Here is an 8,416-nt window from a genome sequence, read left to right as displayed (position 1 = left end):
GAAGGAAGGTGGCAGTGCCTGGGGAAGGAAGGTGGCAGTGCTTGGGGAAGGTGGCAGTGCCTGGAGAAGGAAGGTGGCAGTGCCTGGGGAAGGAAGGTGGCAGTGCTTGGGGAAGGTGGCAGTGACTGGGGAAGGAAGGTGGCAGTGCCTGGAGAAGGAAGGTGGCAGTGCCAGGGGGCTGTGCCAGGGCAGGGGTGGGCACTGCTGCCCGTCTGTCCCTGGAGGGAGCCCTGGACAGAGCTTGCAGCCAACACAGCCCGAGGGGCTGCTCCTCTTTGTCCCCAGCAGGACCCCCTGCCTGCTGCAAAAACACTTGGGTTAGGAGAAATGTGTGACCTCTTGCTAACCCTCTTCCCTTTCCCCTCTCGCTCGGCAAGATGGTAAAAAGAAGGGGGGGAAAAAAGGGGGAAAAAAAAGAAAAAAACCCCACGCTGGGGCCAGTCCAAGGAGGGTGAAAGCCGGGGACCATATCATTAAAATGCTAAAAATGAGCGTGCTGAAAACAGACACAATTGGGTATTTAAAGCTCTGAATGAAAAGAGTGTGTGTTAGCCGGCTTGGGGAGAGCTGGTCTCCCAGAGCCCCTGGAAAATATGTGGTCAAGCCCACACCATTAACTTTTTGTTTCTGGTTTGTAAAGTAGCTGTGAAATCTTGGGGGGACAGGGACCCCAGGTCCCTGCCAGGCCCTGGGGACACCCGTGCCCTGCTGGAGGGGCAGCTGTGCCCGTCCTCGGGCTGTGCTGGGCAGGGCTTTGTGCACACCAAGCCTTTTGCAGGGATTTTATCCCAAAACGGGGTAGGAAATCCCCCTCATCACACAGACTCGTGTGCCTCCCCAGGGATCCTTCTGCCTCTTCTGCAGGATCTGCAGCAGCCGGTGCTGGTGCCCCTGGGGAGGGGCTGTGTGCCTGGAGTGGGGAGCAGGAGGTGTGACCCCGAGTGTCACCCGCTCCTCCAGCCCTGCCCCGGGCCAGCCACAAGCTGGATCCTGCATGAATCGCTGCTCAGTCACTTTGGGGCCGTTGGAGCGTTTGTGTGCAGCTTGGAATCATGGAATTCCTGAGGCTGGAAAAGCCCTCTCAGGTCCATCCCTTCCCCTGGCACTGCCAAGGCCACCACTGCCCCGTGTCCCCAAGTGCCACATCCTTCAGGGATGGGGACTCCAGCCCTGCCCTGGGCAGCTGTGCCAGTGCCTGACCACCCTTAGATGAAACACCCCAAACCTGCCCTGGCCCAGCCTGAGGCCGTTTCCCCTGTCCTGTCCCTGTTCCCTGGGAGCAGATCCCAAATCCCCCCCGGCTGTCCCCTCCTGCCAGGAGCTGTGCAGAGCCACAGGGTCCCCCCTGAGCCTCCTTTGCTCCAGGCTGAGCCCCTGCCCAGCTCCTCAGGGATTCTCCAGCCCCTGCCCAGCTCCTCAGGGATTCTCCAGCCCCTGCCCAGCTCCTCAGGGATTCTCCAGCCCCTGCCCAGCTCCTCAGGGATTCTCCAGCCCCTGCCCAGCTCCTCAGGGATTCTCCAGCCCCTGCCCAGCTCCTCAGGGATTCTCCAGCCCTGTCCCAGCTCTTCAGGGATTCTCCAGCCCTTTCCCAGCTCCTCAGGGATTCTCCAGCCCCTGCCCAGCTCCTCAGGGATTCTCCAGCCCTTTCCCAGCTCCTCAGGGATTCTCCAGCCCTTTCCCAGCTCCTCAGGGATTCTCCAGCCCTTTCCCAGCTCCTCAGGGATTCTCCAGCCCTTTCCCAGCTCCTCAGGGATTCTCCAGCCCTTTCCCAGCTCCTCAGGGATTCTCCAGCCCTGTCCCAGCTCCTCAGGGATTCTCCAGCCCTTTCCCAGCTCCTCAGGGATTCTCCAGCCCCTGCCCAGCTCCTCAGGGATTCTCCAACCCTGTCCCAGCTCCTCAGGGATTCTCCAGCCCCTGCCCAGCTCCTCAGGGATTCTCCAGCCCCTTCCCAGCTCCTCAGGGATTCTCCAGCCCCTGCCCAGCTCCTTTCCTCTCTCTGGACACGCTCCAGCACCTCCATGTCCTTAGTCCTGGACTCTTTAAGCCTGCTCATCTTGGGCTGCTGGTGGCCACCAGCTCAGGTGCCCAGGGCTGTGCCAAGAGGTGTGAAGTGCTCCAACATTGTCTGGTGCCTTTTTACACGGAATTGAGGATCTCTGCAGCCCCACTCCAGCGCGTTTCCCGCGTCCCAGCTCGCCCCTGGGTGGAGGCTGTGGCCCGTGTGCCCTCTGGGGTTATTTCTGTGCACAGACACGGGTTTCCCTTTTGAGCAGACGCAGAGGGATCCGCAGCAGTGCAAAATGCCCCTAAAATGTCTCCCAGGGCAAGCATTAACTGCCAGGCTGGGCCGGGCTCCAGCAGGCAGGAACAGATGAATCAGACGCTTCATGGTCGAATCGAGCCCCTCAAAGTATAAAAAACAGCCCAGCTCCAGCAGGCTCCTCTCTGCTGACCCCGCGCCCCAGCCGAGCAGGAGCGAGAGGGATTCAAACCAAGCTGGGATCTTTTGGGGGCCCCCCCCATATCTCTTGGCTGCCAGCCCCTCTGAAGGGAAGTTTCACCCCGCCTCCCGCGGTCTCGGATGTCAGGTTGGCAAGAAAAATCCCATCTGTTTTCAATCTGGATCCTCACTTCCATCCACCCAGCTCTGCTCCCCCGCTCCCAGCCCCCAGAGCTGGCGTGTGCGCCAGGCAGGCCTCGCTGACGCTTTTTTTTTTTTTCTTTTTCCTCCTGGTTTTTATTTTTTCTTCTAAAAATGTATGTGGCCTCTTTTGCCCCCCGCAGCCCCCCTTCTCCCAGCACATGCTCCAGCACAGCCCTCTCCACGCTGGGGCCTGCCAAGAGCCTCTCTGTGCTCAGCCCCGCTACGGCCGCTGGCTCCGAGAATTCCCAAATGACCCAGGATTTTCAACCCAGAGCTTTTAAAAAAAAACAAGGAAAAAAACCCAGAAAAATATCACTCTGTGTGGAAAAGGAAAAAAAAAAAACAGGCAAAATTGAGAGGGGAGCAGAGGGAAGAAGGAATTTGGTTGTTGTTGTGATTTTTCATTTTTTTCCTGGTTGGTTCCAACTTTTTGGTAGGATTTGGAAAAGAGCAAGTACAGAGTGTTTTGTTCCTGCCTGGAGATAACAGAGCTCTCTGCAGTCCCATCTAGAGTCAATGCAAAGGCGTATACGTTGCAATGGTGATATCCTAATCTCCACTGAAGAAAGCCTTTGTTGCACACCCCCTCTTGCCGCTCCCTTCGCTGTCCTCTCACGCTGCGTTTATATCTTATTTAAACTCTAAAGTCCTTAGGCTAGGAATTACCTTCTCCCTTTACAGATGGCTGCAAGAGCTCAGCACGGCTGTGCAGCTCCATGAAAAATAAATGAAGAAGGTTGTGGCTTTTGTTGATGGTTTTACTTCCTTTTTTTTTTTTTTTTTTTTTTTTTTGGTGTTTTTAGAGGTGACAGTTTATCTCATCACAGGCGAGTGGAGCCGGGCTTTGTATGGCCGTGAATCTCAAGGCAAGGCTTCTCCCGGCCCCGTGCCTCAGTTTCCCCTTCGGGCTGCCCTGGTGACCGGGGCGCGGCGAGGGGATTCTCCTGCGATTGCGGGGAGCGGCTTTGTGGAACGGGGGGTGTCGGGCAGGGTCCGGCACGGGGGGACGGAGCCCAGCGGGCCCGGCGGAGCGCCCAGGCAGGCTCGGGGGGACGCTGAGTGAGCGGGCTGCGGCGGAGCCCCGGCACTGCTCTGGGGGTCCCCCGGCACTGCTCTGGGGGTGCCCCGGCATTGCTCTGCGGGTCCCCCGGCATTGCTCTGGGGGTCCCCCCGGCATTGCTCTGGGATCCCCCCGGCATTGCTCTGGGTGTACCCCGGCATTGCTCTGGGATCCCCCCGGCATTGTTCTGCGGGTCCCCCGGCATTGCTCCGGGGGTCCCCCCGGCCGGGCCCCTCCGCCCCCGGCCCCGCCCCGGCCCCGCCCCGGCCCCGCCCAGCCCGGCCGGGCCGCCGTGGGCTCCGCCGAGGGTCGGGGGTCCCTCCCTGCGCCGAGGGTCCTTCCCCCCGCCGAGGGCCGGGGTCCTTCCCTCCCTCCGCCGGGGGTCGGGGGTCCCGGGGCCGCCCTCGCCACGGAGCCTCCGCACGCCGCCAGCGCCGGGACGGGTCGGAGACGGTCGGTTTGATTTAAAAATGTAATTATCGAGCGGATATTTTAACGAGGGAAGGCTGTTTGCCCCTAGGCGCGCACGCCCAGGGAGCGGGCGGGGGTCTCGGGAGGCCGGAGGGGCCCCGGGGCGGGCGATGGACAGCGGGGATGGCAGGGGGGACAGCGGGGATGGCAGGGGGGACAGCGGGGATGGCAGGGGGGACAGCGGGGATGGCAGCGGCGACAGCGGGGATGGCAGCGGGGACAGCGGGGATGGCAGCGGGGACAGCGGGGATGGCAGGGGGGACAGTGGGGATGGCAGGGGGGACAGTGGGGATGGCAGGGGGGACAGCGGGGATGGCAGCGGGGATGGCAGCGGGGCTGCGGGGCGGCGCTGGGGAGGGAACTCCGCTCCCTTTTCCTCTCCCCGTCCCTCTCCCCCCTCCCTTGGCTCTGCCCACCCCTCTCCCACTTCCTCTCCCCTCTCCCCCTTTTCCCCAGCCGGGGGCTCGCAGGGGCGTTCTGCTGCGATCGAGAAAACGTGCGAACCGCATCCAGCGTGGCCCTGGGCCGGGGCCCGCCGCACAAAGGAGCGGCTCTGCAGCTCGCCCTCTCGCCCAAATTGCCCCTCTTACTACGCTTCCTTTCCGTGCTGGAAATGCCTTTTATTTTTAATGAGCTGGAGGCAGCCCGGGGCTGCGGCAGTGCGCGATGCTCTCGGGGCAGGACGCGGGCTGCAGCTTTGAGTAACGGGCAGAGTTTATTCACTGTAAACATTGCACAACTCCTGTGCTCCGTTCCCAGGATTAAATACAACTCATTTCTCGGCTTTACATGACTTGCTTGCTAGTGCTATTAGGCTACTGCTCAAGCTCAAGATGCAGATTTGTCTAAAATGTGTAATTTTAGAAACGTAATAGAGGGGGGGAAAAAACTCCATTTGGCTGCGGGGACTGTGTAGCTGGAGCTTTCATGAGAAATAACCACACTTCATCCCTTTATAATTCTTTTCTCACTTTGGCAAAAGCAAAGAACTTTTCTGTTGCAGGTAACTCAGGAAACTTTTATGTCAAGGCTCTGACTTGAATTCGCAGCAGTTGGTCTGACTGCAGGCAGTTATAGCAACAGTTGAAATTGAATTTAAATTTATATTGTTCGTTGTTGGAGAACTCTCCTGCAGCTAAGGAAAGAAGTGTAAAGATTAAGCTGATCATTGCTATATATGAAAAGTGGTTTCTAACATTAACATGGTTCTTCTCCAAAAAAAAAAAAAAAAAAGAGAGAGAGAGAGAATTCTCTAGACTGTACAGCTCTATCTTTCTATAGCTGCATCTTGTTATCCTTTAATTTCCCTTTTCCTGAAAACGTCACTTAGTGGAGGAAAAATCACAAATTCAAGCGCACTGGGATTGCCACACATGGTACAGGGGAACATCTGCTGGAAAGAGACTCTGAGAATAACAAACCACCTGCACCGAGACGCTTTTCTGCTCGGGAGCCAGCTCGGTGTTTGTTGGTGCGGGGCTCAGCCAGCCCTGCCATTTTCGGGGCTAACGCTGCTGCCTGGGGTTTGTTGAGGGCTTTTGCTTCGCCAGAAAGGAAGGAGTGAGAAATCTGCGGCGCAGTGAATCAGGCTGCCTTAGCGCTTCTCGGTGATTTGCGTAAGGAGCGCTCGGGGGGGTTGGAGCCTCCGCCGCCCCCTCGCTGGGCTGGCTGGGGCTGGGGGCGCTGGGACGGGGCTGGAGGAGGGGGCTTCACTCCCCTGCACTCCCCTTCATCCCCTCCATGCCCTCCTCTCCCTCCCCGTCCATCCCCGCGGAGCAGCCGGAGCGCCTTCCCGCCCGCTCCTGCTCCGAGCGCGGCCGCGGGGAAGGGATCGCTGTCTTTTATCTCCTCGGGAGAGACTCGCTGGTCCCCGGCGCAGGAAGAGGGACGGCATCTCCCGGAGAATAACTCCGAACCTTCCTGCCGAGTCCGAGCGGAGCCGGGGCTCCTGCTCTGCAGCCTCCTCCTGCAGCCAAAGCAGGGATTTATCAACGGCGCTGAAACCAGAGAAGGCCCGGTTGTACTTTTGACTTGGAAGAGATGTGCGTCGGTTTTTTTGGGAGGCGGAGGTTCCAAAATAAACCGGCTGAAGGTTCAGTGTGCAGAGAGAGAGTGAATTTAGTGTTAAGTACTAAATTCCTGCAAAGGTGACAGTTGCGGCAGATACATGAGGAAATCCCTCATTACCCTGAAGAGCTGGAAAAGCAGGATACGGTGTTTTATTATGTTTCTTAACCTTGATCACAGCAAGTTTCAAACACCTTCTTTACCCTGGCTGTTGAGTGCCCTGTGGGTACAGATTCTTGTAAGGCAAAGCTATTTCACTAGATTTAATCTCTAAGGAGCGTGCCAGAAAAACAGCCTTTGGGGGAATGGCAATCTGCTGGCTTCCTTGTCTGCAGAATGGGAATAGCAACGCGCAGCTCCTTGCTGGGAAGAGCTTTGGGGTCCAGCGCTGAAAAGAGCTGAAGTGCCGTGGCTGAATCATCCAGCCCGAAGCGAGGAGAGGCGAGGCGAGGCTCGCCCCGCTCCCGGCGGGCGGCGGCGATGCCAGGAATAGATGCAGGAGCTCCGGTTCCTGCTCCTGCTCCCCGTCTGCGGCGTGTGGGCACCGGCCAGGAGCAGCAGCAGCGCCGCTGGCACCGGCCCCGTGCGGAGGAGAGCGCGGAGGTTGCACAACCCCGACCCCGGCGCTTTTCTGGGGGCTGCCCTGCCCTGCCCGGTGTAGGAGCTGTCTGACACCGCTCAGCCGAGAGCTGGAGTGGAGCCACTGATCCTCATTTCGTGCTGGCTTCTGTGCAGCCCTCGTGTAGTAACAGCTCGGTACGGCTGCTCACCTGGGCTGAAGTGTAAGGCTCACCTGGAGATGAAAGGCGCTGCATCCCATTACCACTCCCCCCCAGCCATCCTCTGCCCTCTGTTTGAAGAGATTTTGAACCCTGGCTGTATTTTGTTCCCGTGCAAGGCTTTGCTGTCGGAGTAGGCAGAGTTTGCAGCACATCTCATGGCGCCAGGGAAGCGCAATCTTGTTGCATATGAATTTATTTCATGCTGCGTTTGCGGGTGCGAAGAATGAACTGGTAAAATTAGGGACTGTGGAAGGTGTGAGACACCGAGTTTGTTCAAGTGCTGACGGTGGGAAAACATCTGTTGGAAGCTCTCTTTGAAGGAGTAGCTGCCCTTCCAGAACTCTTTTGTAGGAGTAATAACTGTTGTGGTAGGTGAAACTTCCTGAATCAGGAGGCACCTGGGAGCTGTGAACGTGCACAGGCTGAGGCAGGGATGGAGATCTGAGCTCTGTGGAACTCACGTCTCTGCAAGACCTTGGCTTTTCTTGTCTGTCGTATGCCACTTCTGAAGTGACTTCTACCTTAATTTTGCATCATCTCGTGTGCACTTGGGTGAGTTTGGATTCTTAAAGGGGCTGTTCTGCCCTCCCTTGCTATTTTCAGGTACCTTTTATGGGGTGGTAAGGGTGAGGGTGTGTTTCCATTTCTCCATGTACTGATTAGTGCTCTCGTTAGCACTTAGTACATTGCAAAGATTCTTTATTAAATCCGTGCGGAGGTAGATTTTATTTGTATGATGAAGCCAGAGAGTGCTCAGTTGCAGCACCAGCTCCCAAATCACAGGATGACTTACCTGCTAATTTTGACTTGCTATCTATTTCTGAGCAGGCAGGAAGTAGCGCTGCAGCTGAGGGAATTGAGGCAAGGCCCCTGGTTATGGTAATCCTTAAGTAGTTCATTTGGGTGTAATGCCTTTTTTTACAGTTGCTTCCCTATTACAAACAGATTTTCTGATAATGGCACCTGTGCCATTCAGATGGGATCATTATTATAATAGCAGCAAGTATTGTCGGGGAGTCGGGACGTGGAATTTATGCAGGATCGTTACAACGGCAGAAGCAATACCATAAATAAAATGATGCTGTAGCAGCAGCACTAAACCTGGGTGTAAGAGGGAAAATGACAGTTCAAATTTCCCCCGGATTTGTGGCATAGGAGGAGGAGGAGGAGGAGGGAGCGTGGGTGGCAGGGGCCGTCCCTGCGGCCGGGGATGCGTGGCAGGGAGGAGGGATGCTCACAACCATCAGCTGGAGTCCTTTCAAAAGCCAGCCAGGAAGATTGCTGCCATTAATTAGCTGTAGAAACGGGGCCGTTCCTCTCCTGGGTGTTGTTCCCGGCTGCTTTAACACAGATTTTTGGGGATGGGTTTCAGACGTGCCCAGCCTGTCCCTC

At 57.3% G+C, this 8,416-nt stretch overlaps 1 protein-coding gene across 1 annotated transcript in view; it reads left to right on the top strand.

Moving 5' to 3' along the window:
• The first annotated feature begins 3,992 nt into the window (after positions 1-3,992).
• PTPRS (protein tyrosine phosphatase receptor type S) overlaps positions 3,993-8,416 on the top strand; it is a 127,538-nt gene continuing 123,114 nt past the window's right edge. Inside the window, exon 1 of the mRNA XM_084220927.1 lies at positions 3,993-4,176. The gene's annotated coding sequence lies outside the window, so the exon portion shown is untranslated. The remainder of the gene's footprint in view (positions 4,177-8,416) is intronic.

The sequence above is a fragment of the Fringilla coelebs genome, assembly GCF_963513975.1.
Source record: "Fringilla coelebs genome assembly, chromosome: 24".
Lineage (NCBI taxonomy): Eukaryota > Metazoa > Chordata > Aves > Passeriformes > Fringillidae > Fringilla > Fringilla coelebs.
The sequence above is the reverse complement of the archived record's forward strand: the minus strand, read 5'-3'. Positions and strand labels throughout refer to the sequence as shown.